The following is a 15021-nucleotide window of genomic DNA, read 5'->3' on the forward strand; positions in this document are numbered from 1 at the left end:
GAATTATTCGAAAACTTCTACGTGAGAAGAAAAAATCTCTTGCTGTGGCCTTCAATTCGACATTTAGACATATCGACGACGTTTTGTCTATTAACAATAATAACTTTGATTCATATATCGCTTCGATATATCCCTGTGAGCTCGAGCTCAGAGTCGTCCACTCCATTCTTAGATATTTTATTGAAAGTAGACATTAACGGTAAACTGACAACTCAACTGTATGACAAACGGGATGATTTCAACTTCTCCACCGTCAACTTCCCATATTCATGTAACAATATTCCATCATCACCTGTATATGGTGTTTATATCTCTCACCTGATTCGAAACGCAAGAGCTTGTTCTGCGTATGGCCAGTTCTTAAATGGAGGCAAGCTACTGACAAACAAGTTGATGGTACAGGGGTTTAAACAGTTTCGATTAAAGGCAGCATTTCGCAAATTCTATGGTCGTTGTAAAGATCTAGGTTGCCAAAATCACCAATCATTGGGTCAAATGCTCCGCGGCGAGTGGTTACACCATCTCGCTCAAATTCACACAACCTCACACCTCTGGTCGGCGTGGGTGCGAATCCCGCTCGCGCCTGTAAGTGAGAAAGTTTCCTAGTTTACTTGCAGTTAGTTGGTCGGTGCTCTCTTCCCAGGTGCATTGTATCTGGGTTCTCTCTTTCACCAATAAAAACTGGGCACGGCCAGATGACTGTAAAATTGTGTAGTGTGGCGGAAAACAGCAACAATCAATCAAATGCTGTCTGACGTGTTACATGCCGATTGTTATCCTTCTTGGCACACTGACTTTGATTACTGAAAACTCCGTTTACCTGATCAGGATATTGGACTCACGGCGGGTGTGACCGGTCGACAGGGGATGCTTACTCCTTCTAGGCACCTGATCCCACCTTTTTTCCAACTATCTATTTTGCATTGCTTATACCGGTAGGAGTTTTGAGATTGATCACTATTAATTTTGTTATCGTCACCTTTCATTCTAGATGTTTCACGCAAAACGTGAGTTCAGATTCCCACTTTTGGATTGATAGCTTGATGAGAGGTGAAGATGACGAACAGTGATCAATCTCATAACTCCTATAAGCAATACAAAATAGAGAGTTAGGCAAACACGGGCCCCTGGACACACCAGAGGTGGGATCAGGTGCCTAGTAGGAGTAAGCATCCCCTGTCGACCGGTCACACCCGCCGGAGCCCTTTATCCTGTTCAGGTAAACGGAGTTATCCGCAGTCAAAATCAGTGTGCCAAGAACGGCTTAACAATTGGTATGGAACATGTCAGACAGCATTTGACCCGATGATAAGTTGTATTGACGAACTAGATCGTTATAACGACCATAGAATTTGCGAAATGCTGACTGTGTTTCTTTGCCACATACTGTCACTGTCTCTAGTTTGCCGAATGTTTTATTTTGTTTCTGTACATTTTGGGTGCCATATTTTCTCCTATGTTAAGTTCTTTGGCGTTTAGATTTTCTGGATAGCTTGATGAAAGGTTTTAATTGGACGAAGTGTTGGTATTGAAATTCTTTTGTAAAGTTTTTGCCTTGCTCGTCTAGCTCTTTGAACAGATTTCGATCCCAAAGTTCTTAGCATATTCAATCATAACCTGACCTCTATTTGAAGATTTGATGTCATTCCTATTCGTTTACCTTTTGACCCAGGGGGAGCTTCAATGTATCTTGAGAACTCTTCCTTGTCTAAAGTGTAATTTTCTATGTTTCCTACATGAGTCGCGGAGTAGGCAGCTAACCTATCTCTGATCGTAAGAGGTCCCAGAAGAAAGGAGTTGATTTACGTTTCATTGGATAGCAGATTTAAAATGCTGCGACTACTGTTAATTGTTTTAGCGCTAGACTTTTCTCAGTTTATCTTGCTTAACGTCTTGCTCGAGAATTTTTCACCAAGGCCGGGGAAGAGCTTCAAATTTAGGCCTATGCTCGGCGTTGTGAGGGTCCTTTAGCGTGCCACACTTACTGTGACACGAGACATCCGTTTTTAAGGTCATCTTCGAGGACCCGTGACATTTACACCTGATACCGAGCGCTTGTCGAGGCCGGGATTCGAACCCTGGGCCTTCCGCATGCGCGGCGAACGCTCTAACCTCTCGGCCACTGCTGTTGTCTTTTATGAAACCGCATTTTCGATACTTTTTTTTTCAAAGATGGGTTCTGATATATGTATGATCTGTATTGGAGCATTGGTTGTTCTGTTTGGTGTCATTGATTTGATTTCCTCAACAAGTGTTTTTGTTTCGGACATAGGTTTTCTGTAGTATCGCTAGCTGATTTGTGAAGTAATGAAATGGAAGGGTTGATAGGTTCACATTGAGCACAATCTTGAACAGAATGTACGAAATGTTTTTTTTCGTATTTGTCAAAGCACACCATAATTGCAAGGAATATTGCTGCAAAAACGTTTTTTTTTTTCTTACTATTTGAATTATCACCTTTCCAGTACTTGTCCTTTGTAAGGTACTTTGCAATCTTGAGATATTCTTTGAGAATGCATGATATGGCAAATACATCTTGGGGCGTTACACTCTTAAAGCTGTAAGATATCGTAATTTTGTACATTATCAAATTCAAGGATGGGCAGACACCATGATACATTCTCTACAAAATGGTTTCGAATTTTCCGAGACATAAAAAATAAGCAATATATTTTTCTGATATTTAATTTTCAACTAAAAAACAACATTCAATTTCTTTTCAATTTCCTATTTGAATTATTCTTTAGTTGTGTGAAAACCTTATTTTTCTTGTTAATGGCAGTATTTTAATAGAAAATTCATTGAAATGTGTTTCTTTTTCATTTTGCATATGGGGCCTCCGTGGACGAGTGGTTAGAGCATCGAGCTCAAAATCACACGGGCCTCTCACCTCTGGTCGGCGCGGTTTCGAATCTCGCTCGCACCGTAAAGTGAGAAAGTTTCCCAGTTTACTTTCGGAAGGTCGGTGGTCTCGTCCCAGTTACATTGTATCTGGGTTCTCTATTCCACCAATAAAAAACTGGGCGCCACCAGATAACTGAAAAATTGTTGAGTGTGGCGGAAAACATCATCAATTTGCATGCTGTCCCATGGGGATCCGGGTTAGAATAGGTCCTCAATACCCCTTGCTTGTCGTAAGAGGCGACTAAATGGGGCGGTCTTTCGGATGAGACCACAAAAATCAAGGCCCCGTGTCACAACAGGTGTGGCACGATAAAGATCCCTCCCTGCTCAATGGCCGTAAGGGCCGAACAAAGGCCTAAATTTTGCAGCCATTCACCGGCAGTGGTGACGTCTTCATATGAGTGAAATATTCTCGAGATGGACGTTAAACAATAAGCAATCAATCAATCCCTCAGTAAGTCACAGTTGTTGATTGATTTGTTTTGTTCCCGTGGGGATTCGGGTTAGACTAGGTCCGAAGTACCCCTTACTTGTAACAGGCTAAATGGGGCGGCCCTTTAGCAGGGAGGGATCTTGATCGTTTCACATACCGCGTTAAAATGTTGAAAATTAGCTGTAGTGTCTCATTAAAATATATGCAGATGAAAGGATGAATTACGTGAAAACGACTGCTGGCCTTTGATTTATAGTTACTTGGTTAAGATTAAAATATATCACGTGATTTATGGGTCACATGATCGATATTCACGCTTCCATTGGGCCAAAATTAAAAATAGCTTTGTTTCCCGCACCCGACCGACCGTGTGAAGACGTTGCGACCGAATTTTTTTTTTCGGTCATTGGACGTTCTTTTTTTTTTTTTAAACCGGATCTTGACCGGAATCGTTCTGTATATTATTTTGAGCCTTGGAGTTATTTCCCTTGTACAGAATTCTGTGGATAACTGGAACTACTCGGCCATTTCCAACACACAAAGTATGGACAAAAGCGGAGTTGCTCCGAAAGAGAAATTTTACGACCAAACAGTCATAATTTGAAAACATGGCGAAGTTCGCCGTGTTTTCTGTCACAATTTTTATAGGACGACTGTGAGATCGTAACCAAAACTATTCGAAAGATAGATCTGAGCAATACATCGGAAAACGTCCTTTCATCGTTTAAATGTTTATACGAAATCCGTTTAACATTATAAATTTATACGCAATCTTTATAGCATTGTAACATTAACAAATATTTACTACCATAACTAAAAGTTTCTTATCGTATATGCTTACAAACCCTTACAACATCTAAACTTACAACATATAAATTTACAAACATTAATAATTATTATATTAAACTTAATTTTACAGCATTCTAATGAACTTTTGGCATTAAATAACGTATGGACTCCGTGGCCGAGTGGTTAGAGCGTTGGGCTCAAGATCACACGGCCTACCATCTATATGTACGCGGTTACGAATCCTGATTACGCCCCAAAAAAATTCTTTATTTCTTTCTTTCCCTCCTTTCTCTTTATATGAATACGGATATGTCCATATGTATGGATATTATATTATGTGTATATATCTGTGCATATGTAAATGTGTGTTTATATGTAAATTATTATGCTGTAATATCACGGGTATACATTAATTTTAAAATCAATTATTATAGCCATTAATATAGTCATTAATTTAGTCTATGTCATACTAATTTGTTATATGAACTAACTCATTAACTTCTTTTACTTTATTATTTTATTACGATATTCATCTTTAGTTTACATACATAATACATACTATCGAATAAGAGTTAGGGAGCCATGTCGTGCTATATTAGCTGGATCTAGCTACAGAAACATGGTACAGGGTATGAGGTGTAGCACCTGATGATGACCTCAAAATTCTTGCCTAATGACGATCTCAAAATTGTTGTATGGCATAATTTATGATTAATAACTAGTAGCACTCTATTATCAAAATATTCTTTGGCGACCCTACCCTAATTCTTTTCTGTATATATTTTAGTTATTTCACATGTATATACATACGTACATCCCTATTACTATTACCTGTTACTAATATTACTAATTATTACCTTCTATTAAAATCCAAATAAATATTAAATATTCTGTTATTTATAAAAAATTATAATATATTAAACATAAATTATTATTAAAATTATTAAATAAATCAAATAAACATTATTATAATAAATTTTCTTTATCAATTTTATTACTCATTTATAAGTTACTTCTTTATTTAATTATGATTTATGACATTTGACCACATGTATTGTCCAGCCATCAAAAGACAGTACCACAGTCATTAGACGTGTTGGTACACGATGGTCGATCCTTATTTATTTATATTTATTTATTTTTAAACCATGCGACAACCCATACGTCCCATACGGAGCAAATGTATGTTACTACAACACACTTCCAACTTCACTATGTTGATGCATTTGGGAGGTGTTGGAGGGTGAGGCTGGATCGCAATGAGATGGATAGTATTATGGCAGATAATACAGTCACCAATCGGTTAACGATATATAGTTAACCAATCCTACGAATATCAAACAAACTACACTGTCATGAAACCATATATGAATGCTTTGGACAGACATTCAATTAGGAAAAAAAAAATCTACCGACCGACCGACCCATGTTGGAAATGGCGGGTCGGGTGCGGGAAACGAAGATATTTTTAAGGATGGCCTTGGTAGAGAAGCACATTATGTGACTGGGACATTCTCTAATCAAGAGTTCCGTGCGCTCATCACACTACACCTCTGTCAACGGCTTTTTACAGAAATCTTGTAAAAGTTTCTAATATCAAACATTTATGTTTTGGGCTAAATATTAAGTCATATTATGGAATGCATTTGGTACAGTTAAATTGGTGCTTTCTGTAAATTGTTTGAAATAGCCGTTTTCTCAATCTAATTAAAATCAGACCTTCTCTAACCGTAACGGTTAGAGAAGGTCTGATTTTAATTAGATTGCCGTTTTCTGATCCTAAATTTAGAACTACTTCGTAATATGCGTATGAATGTAGGGCATTCACGTGGTGGAGATTTAAATGTAAACATGTAATCAAAAGTAAGAAAGGTCGTAAAACATACGATATAACTTGTAGAATAAGAGACAAACAGCTAAATGGTAAATATGTACTTATCAAAGTGTCAAATTGGTTGATTGAATATTGAGAGGGACTCTCGAGGATATTTCACTCATATGGAGACGTCACCATTGCCGGTGAAGGGCTGCAAAATTTAGGCCTATGCTCGGCGCTTATGGCCATTGAGCAGGGAGGGATCTTTATCGTGCCAAACCTGCTGTGAAACGGGATCTCGGTTTTTGCGGTCTCATCCAAAGTACCGCCCCTTTTAGTCGCCTTTTGCGACAAGCAAGGGGGGTACTGAAAACCTATTCTAACCCAGAGCCCCAGCGTCAGTGGGCTATGAAAAAGAGCCTGATGTATCACCTGATGCCAGAAAAGGAAACGAGAATGATTGTTTATATCATGTGATTCCAAGCGTTGCCAGAGGTGAAAGTGAATCTTGCGTAATGCGTCCTCTGGTGAAAGAATGTGACTGGGAATGTCAGACATTTCGGCCCAATGACACTTCGGCCCAAACGAATAAGATACTTTGGCTCAAAGGACATTTCGGCCCTATTTTTGTTTAACTTTGACATTTCGATCCTAAAAAAGTTTTATTATTTTGCTTTAAAAATCACACACATTACTTTTTAAAACAAAATCATATGACATTTGAATTTTCGGCCCATTTTCTTAAAAAGAGGATCATTGACACATCCGTAGTTTCTTCTCAACACTAGATAGTACATTGTCACCTCGGCCCAATTTTTCTTCCAATAGTATATACACTGTAGACACATTGGTCAAGTAATATTTCAAACTCGAGGCACCTAGGCCCATTTTTAGGGGGGGGGGGTGTTGTTGTTGTTGTATTATTCTATGATTTCGACTCAATCCAGACTGGAGATTAAAACTTCGGCCCAATTTTTCCCTCTAACAATACATATGACACGTTTGCCAAATGAGATACCGCATCAGTACAGAAATATTTACAAGTGCTACTTGAATCATTTCATTCTTGTTTGCTACTTTTTCTAATTATCATGTTAAGGACGCAAAAGTTAGATATAAATGAAAGAACAAAGAATATTAAAATGTTGCATAAATAGTTCCATTATCAATATACATGTAATAATAAGAAATCAAAACTGTCTGTGTTTACGCGCTGTCTGTATTTACACGCGAGTGTTCACATAAAGAACGTCCACCAACATTGCTCCTATTTTCTTCAGCGATTTCCTGCCAGACAGGTATCCAGCGGTAAGCTGATCCCAAATACGGAAAAGCACTTTTTGACATTTTAACATGCTCTTCCTCTGTCGTCCTCACAAACGGTCCTCCCTCAGAAGGCGAACTTCCACTGCAGCTACTTTGGACTCCTTTCCCAGCAGCTGTACCAACAGGCAGAAAGGTGAATTAGATTTCCCAGCAGCGTGGTTCACGCGTCGATGCCATCCCTCTACATCATTGTTGGTGCGGACAGCTTGGTTGGCCACGCTGCACGGGGAAGGCTGCCAGCGTCCCGTCTCACATATCCAGGTGGAATTGACATATTCACACAGTCCGACCAGACCTTGAGTGATGGCCGATTCCTGGAGGTGGGGGATAACATCTGCTAGGAGATAGGGCACGGCCATGATCTTCTTACAGAAGTCATACGTCTCCTTCCACTCCATGTAGCCAGTCTGGAGTCCGATGTCTGGGATCTTCCTCCAAACAGCTTGGCCCCAATGGAATGCGCACTGACGGATGTATGCGTCTGGAAAAATGGACGAAGAGGCTTTCTACATGCCCATTTCATAATCAATCACAACATCTTACAGGGTATCAGTTGGAAAGAGGTCTTTGACAGCCCGGAATACACCTTTGTTGTCGGACTTCTTCTCTCCGGACATCAAACAGAACAGGAGTGGAACCTGGAATTTTATTAAAGAATTCATACAATAATATGATTTACAAAAACATTCTATATAAAGGCTATGGCATACATTATTACCTTGTATTATGATAATTAACTTTTGACTCGTACATATAATATCTTGATTTCAATTTATTGGCCTTTCTAACATTTTTGTTTTTTCTTCAATTTATAATTTTGTTAGAATTTAAAAACAATATCTGTTTGAAGCTGTCGTTGAATTTGATTAAGGTGTGAAATTGACAGCAACTGATAGAAGAATGATGTTAACCAACATGCAGTCTCAGATTTAGTATTGTGCGAAATATCATGTCATTCGCACGAGGTAATAAGTCATTTAGGGGAAAAAATGCGTGCCCTAAATATACCCCATAGCATTTCATTTCTTTATGAAAGAGGGGAGGGCTCCGTGGCCGAGTGGTTTGAGCATCGCGCTCAAAATCACACGGCCTCTCACCTCTGGTCGGCGCGGGTTCGAATCCCGCTCGCGCCGGTAAGTGAGAAAGTTTCCCAGTTTACTTTCGGAAGGTCGATGGAGAGTCTCGTCCATTGCATCTGGGTTCTCTCTTCCACCAATAAAAAACTGGGCGCCACCAGATAACTGAAAAAAGTGTTGAGTGTGGCGAAAAACATCAAACAATCAATCTTTATGAAAGGCGAAGATAACGAACAGTGATCAATCTCATATTACATTTCTGATTAGCAAAAATTGCAGGACTGGATTGAAATTCACAATTGAGTTTATGGCTGATATCGTCTCAGCATGTTGATTTATAAGTTGACCATACTTAATTTGTGATGAATGACAATCAAAATTTAATTAATTGAAAACAAAGCTACTTACCAGAATTGCATGTTCGTTGTCGTAATATAAACTGAGGTAACTGAGAAATTGTTCAGTGTGGCGGAAAACAGTAAAACAATCAATCGTTGTTGCGAGGCTTTACAGTTGTCACACTGGAGGGCCTCCTGGCGTGGCCGCACGACAAAGTTGCATTCGACACAGCTATCTGCAATTTATTAAAATTAGTAAATATGGATCCAAATCTTGATATACACGTGTAAATATATATAGCTAAACATTTGAAGCATCATTTGAAACAACCTTCCAGAATGCTACTTACGTAGAAGTATCGAGTCGGAACTAATTTTAAAGTGTCTCAGGGCCGAAGTGTCAATGTACTATAATGTTGTGGAAACGCAATAATATGGGTGATGTTGGCAAAATAAAAAATATGGGCCAAAGTGTCACAGCCAAAAAACAAAAATTAGGGCCGAAGCGTCTTAAACATTTGGACCGAACTGTCAAAAGTTTTGGGCCGAAACGAAACGTCTGGGCCGATGTGTCCAACTTTTGGGCCGAAACGTCCGACTACCGTGATCACGTGTAATGGGAGAAATAACGAGGTTGAAAAATGACATGAAATAAAAAAGAAAGAAAGAGGAAACATGGACATGTTTTTGTGCCTTATTTTATTGAAAATGTGTTATTAATGAACTTACTGATTACCTTAACTGTGTTTCATGGATGATCCATAGGTTGATGTTTGCGTGTAGTGTTTGATTGGGAACATTTCGGGGAGATGGGACTCCGTTTAGCTGATCAAGATATTGGGCTCACGACGGGTTTGACCGGTCGACGGGGATGCTTACTCCTCCTAGGCACCTGACCCCACCTCTGATGTGCCCAGGGGTCCGTGTTTGCCCAACTCTATTTTGTATTGCTTATTGATCACTGTTGTTATCTTCACCTTTGAATCAAGATTTTCAGTTTTGGGGAAGGGCAGCACACTTATCAATAAATAACAACACTTCTTTTCTTGTGAATTTCCTATCGAGTTCTTTTAGCCATTGTACAAAAATACAACTTGTCATCCACGGTTTTGTATTGGATTCGTATGTCACGGGTAGTGTTGCCTCAACGGCACCGTTACGTGTCACATCAGAATGTAGACGATGCGTTCCTGTAATGGTTCAAGGAAAACGTAAAGACAATCTGCCACTTAGTAGACCAATTCTACTTCATAAAGCTGACGATCTTGCTTAAAAATAACTTAAGGGAAAATACCGACTAGATAGAATCGATTTAAAAGTCGGCGTAGAATCGTGTGTCGAACAATTAACGGTGAAAGTGGTATTGTTGATCCCCAGATTACAGAGAATTGGAAAGAAAAATTTGTACACATCATAAAATTCTTCAAATCTTGTGACATCTTTAATGCTGATGAGACTGGACTTTTTTGTTTATAAACTTTTACCCGAAAAAAACACAACTTAAAGGCAAAGACTGTCATGGCGGTAAGCAATTGCAGATCTGTAGCTCTCTGAGGAAACATTGGGACAGATCAGAGAGCTGCAGAGCCACCCTTTATTTATATATATATATATATATATATATATATACATATATATATATATATATACATATATATATATATATATATATATATATATATATATATATATATATATAAACCTTCGATTTATGGCGCACAAAAAGCTGCGACGGTTGAGGCCTGATATCCTTGTGTTCTTAACATATCTTCAAATATTTATCAAAACTTCTATACCACCCCAAAACTCGGAGCTTTGCATGATTTCGTTCGTTGACGTTCTAAAATTTTAAATTTACATTACAGAGACAGAGAAATCGCTAAAATGAGAATGCGAAAATATAGGGAAAAAACAAAGAAGAACCCGCAAGTTCAGTACAACATGTAGCAACCAGCCAGTAAAAGGAGAGAGAAAAAAGGAGAAAGTCGATTACAGAAGAGAGAGAGAGTACAGGCATAAGAAAGATTTATTCACTGATAATGGATAATTCCTGTTCTTATTGTCTGCATAGATGTGATATAGGATTGAGTCTTCAGTGTCAACTATATCGGTCCCGTGGGGATCCGGGTTAGAATAGGTCATCTTTACCCCTTGTCGTAAGAGGCGTCTAAATGGGGCGGTCCTTCGGATGAGACCGCAAAAACCGAGGCTACGTGTCACAACAGGTGTGTCACGATAAAAATCCCTCCCTGCACAATGCCCATAAGCGCCGAGCATAGGCCTAAATTTTACAAAGCTTAACCGGCAATGGTGACGTCTCCATATGAGTAAAATAATCTTGAGAGGGACGGTAAACAATAATCAATCAATCAGCTGTACCGATTTGCCAGTAACCTGTTCAAAGGTGATGGTTCTCGTGGGAAACTCCGGTTTCTTCCATGATCCATCGCTATAATGAGCACCACATATAATCCCTCTAGTGAAGACAAATGGAATTGAAATCAACCCTTCCGGTTGCATGTCCCTTCACTTTTAAAATATATCACAATAGGAATTATTTCAACTATAGTGTGATGGTTTATCAAGAAATGTGTTATAGTTCTGTTGTCTAATCCATGATTTATAGAACTTTAAGACTTTAAAATAGAAAAAAGAACTTAAATGTGAAATATTGATACGTCCGCAAATTCGTAATCTTGAGGCAAAGACAAGACCAAGCTAACAAATACCAACATGACATGCAACCGAATAACATACACACTATATAAATAAAAGTACATGTAACAAAAAACCTGTGTAGCAACAAATAAAAAGTAAATAAGGCCTTACCAATTTGAACTTTAGATCTTTGGATGTGCTTGCCTCAATTTTCCCAGAATGTAGATTTTAAATGAGAAAAAGACTTGCCGCGTAGCTCTTTAAAAATAATGAAGTATCATCTCAAATTTTCCGTTTTCTTTGAAAATTAAACGAAAAACTGATTGCGCTATTCTAAAATTGTGTACAAAATTGAATTTTCAGAAAAGTAGTTGTATGCCTCTTCAAAAAAATTCCCTTCGCTTAAAATATTTCAATACAAACATGAATGAAAAATGTCCCTTGCTTGCCTCTGTTTTGGCGAACATACAAGTCTAAAGAATTAAAGATCGAATTGGTGTGGTCTTTACACAAATGTACAATTAACAGATATTTTTAATACACCAGGTGCATTGCAATTAATCTGACACTTGTACTCAGTCTTCTATACCGTAGGACGAAACTGATACCTCCACACGTAGTAGTAGATAATGGTCAGAAAGATTTAATAACCTTACTTGAACAAATGTCAAAGGATATTGTAGAGGGGAGCAAATGGTAATCTGTGTAACAGTAACAAATAAAAAAAAACACAACAGAAATGCAATCGAAAAAAGTGCTTGGAAAACACTCAACCCAGTTAAATGAATTACAGCAAGAACCACAGAAACTTATCAAATCATCTGTTTGAAGCCAAGTGGCAATACACACAATTTACAAAGCTAAAAGAGAACCTACCAGATGGCATCCTTTTCATGGTTTCGCATGCAAGGAAGGCTTGTTCAGTGGCCTGATTTCAATTGTTGGTTGTCCCAGGCTAGCAGGCTGATGTTTTTGTCAAACCCTGAATTCAAACTCTTTCTTGGGATATCAAACTTTAAACTTGTATTATCATTTAAGGGTGTTTTGTTTAAGTTATTTTCAATACAGACAAGCAGCTGACAGACAAATGATGGCTAATACAAAGGCAATTGTGAAAGGAAAACTGCTTTTAGGGTCTGAGAAAGTGGAAACATTGAGTATCAATTGTGTAAATGAGGACTTTTTTGTGATAGGATTTGTCAGAGCAGCAATGAAAGAAAAGTTGGTGTATAATATTGATATAAATAACGGCAAACTGACTGTATGACGGGATGATTTCAGCTTCTCCATCGTCAACCTCCCATATTTATGAAGCAATATTCCATTATCACCTGCATATGGTGTTTATATTTCTCAAATGATTCGAATTGCAAGAGCTTGTTCTGCGTATAGTCAGTTTTTAAATCGAGGTAAGCTACTGACAAACAAGTTGATGGTAGAGGGGTTTCAACAATATCGATTGAAGTCAGCATTTCGCAAATTCTATGGTCGTTATAACGATCTAGTTTGTCAATACAACCTATCATTAGGTCAAGTGCTGTCTGACGTGTTCCATACCGATTGTAAGGCCGTTCTTGGCACGCTGATTTTGACTACGGATAATTCCGTTTACCTGATCAGGATATAGGGCTCACGGCGGGTGTGACCGGTCGGCGGGATGCTTACTCCTCCTAGGCACCTGATCCCACCTCTGGTGTGTCCAGGGGTCCATGTTTGCTCAACTATCTATTTTGTATTGCTTATAGGAGTTGTGTGATTGTGTCGCTTATAGTCATTGAGGGCAGTCAGTTTATCCTACTCCGAGACAACGCCCACCACACGACACCGAAGAGATTCACATTTGGGAGAGGCGATTTTTATATGAGGAAGGCATTACAACCAGATGCCCTTAAATGATGATAGCTCCCCAGACCTATACATGTATTTTACAAATTATATTTTATTGTTTTTAAATTAAGGAAAGTCCGTGCTTTTACGTATCCGGTTTTAAATTTTAAACACCGACTAGAAAGTTCCAGTTATAACTTCTTTGTCTGATGTTTGTAGTTTACGAGAACTGCACGAGTCAAATTTAGCATTCAAATGTGAATCTTAGATATATTTACACTGTACCATGATTTATTATAGTGTCAAGTCCTCACTAGCTCCAATGGTACAAAGCAATGTAATATCTACACTGATCTCTAAAAGGCTCATAGCTTGCAATCTAAACCTGAACAAGTTAAAAATCATACATAGGCGTGACCCTCACAGTGGAATTCAAACTGTTTTTAGTGAGTTTCTGTTTGGTTCAAAGAAACCCAGAATTATAAATCCTCAGAACATTATCAGTAAAGTTGTTGAATATTTGAACTCTTCTTCACAAGTATTTTCAAGAAACAGAATTATTTGTACATGAGCTGTAGTTGCTAGAATCTACACATATGTCACACTATATTTATTTTTTCTCTAAGTATGAGATAGCATGTAGGTATTTTTATGTACATGTATGATATGATTGATAGCCAAACAAAAAAAGAATAACACACACACACCAACAAAAAAAAAACAACAAAAAAAATGTGAGAAAAAGGAAGGGCTGGTAGGACAAAATTTTCAGTATGTTTTACATATATATATATTGTCATATTCTGTTAATCTTGATTTTAAGACTGTATTTGCTGTTACAATTTACTATTTTCAAAGTGTGCAAAGAATAATTGTAAAACTTAAATTTAAAAATGGGGGTTTACGTATTCAAGAGACCATTTTGCAAAATATCTCTGGTCAACTATGGTAAAATATGTTTTATTGTTAACCTTAGATATAATTCTAAATATTTTTAAAGAAAAACTGGTATGTAAACAATTTAGATTTTGAGAATTTTTCAAAATTGCGATATTCTGTGATTTTTTTCTGAAGGATGTGCGCAGATTAAACAGCAATTGTGTATGTTTTCAATTGAATATCTTTAAAAATTCTCTCAGTAAATGAATAGCTATTGGTCTTTATATATTATAGCTTAATATAATGTGCTTTGGTGCATATTTTTAATAAAACATGAGATCATGCATTCTTGTGTTAAAATTTGGTTTTTGCATTTGGGGGTATATGTGCTATGTAGCACATAGTATAAAAATAAACCTGCAAAGGTATGTCTAATATGGGTTTTTTAGTTAGTTTATGAGTTGTTAAAGTTATTTAAATGAAAAAAAATTTTGATTGACAGAAATTTCTAATAGTATTTACCTACCTTAAAGTGCATTAATATACTAGGATATGGCAAAGTTAGCACTACTGAAAGTTATTCCAAGTGTTCTTGTTTGTTTTTATATTTGTCATTAGCAGACAGATTTCATAATCAATAACTAGGAAGTTAAGACATGACACACCTCATTGCTTTCTTTACAGACAGACTTGTATTTAGTGTGAATATCAACCCTTAGTTGATGAGGCTGGTAAAAGTACTGGAGCTTGTGTAGTATCATTAGCATGGGGGACTGCAGGGAGGGGCAATCCATATTCCTCACTGTAACGCACGATGAAATTAACAACTCTTTTGATGTCCTGGAATGACGGGGCATGTTTCGGGTTTTTACCTCTATTCCCATGGGAACTGGGCCGTTAAGTTTCATGTGTTTAGCTAAATTCTTCAAGTCCCCCCCCCCCCCCCGATGTCATGCCTAATTAAAAATGCCTCTT

The sequence above is a fragment of the Ostrea edulis genome, chromosome 1 (genome assembly GCF_947568905.1).
Source record: "Ostrea edulis chromosome 1, xbOstEdul1.1, whole genome shotgun sequence".
Lineage (NCBI taxonomy): Eukaryota > Metazoa > Mollusca > Bivalvia > Ostreida > Ostreidae > Ostrea > Ostrea edulis.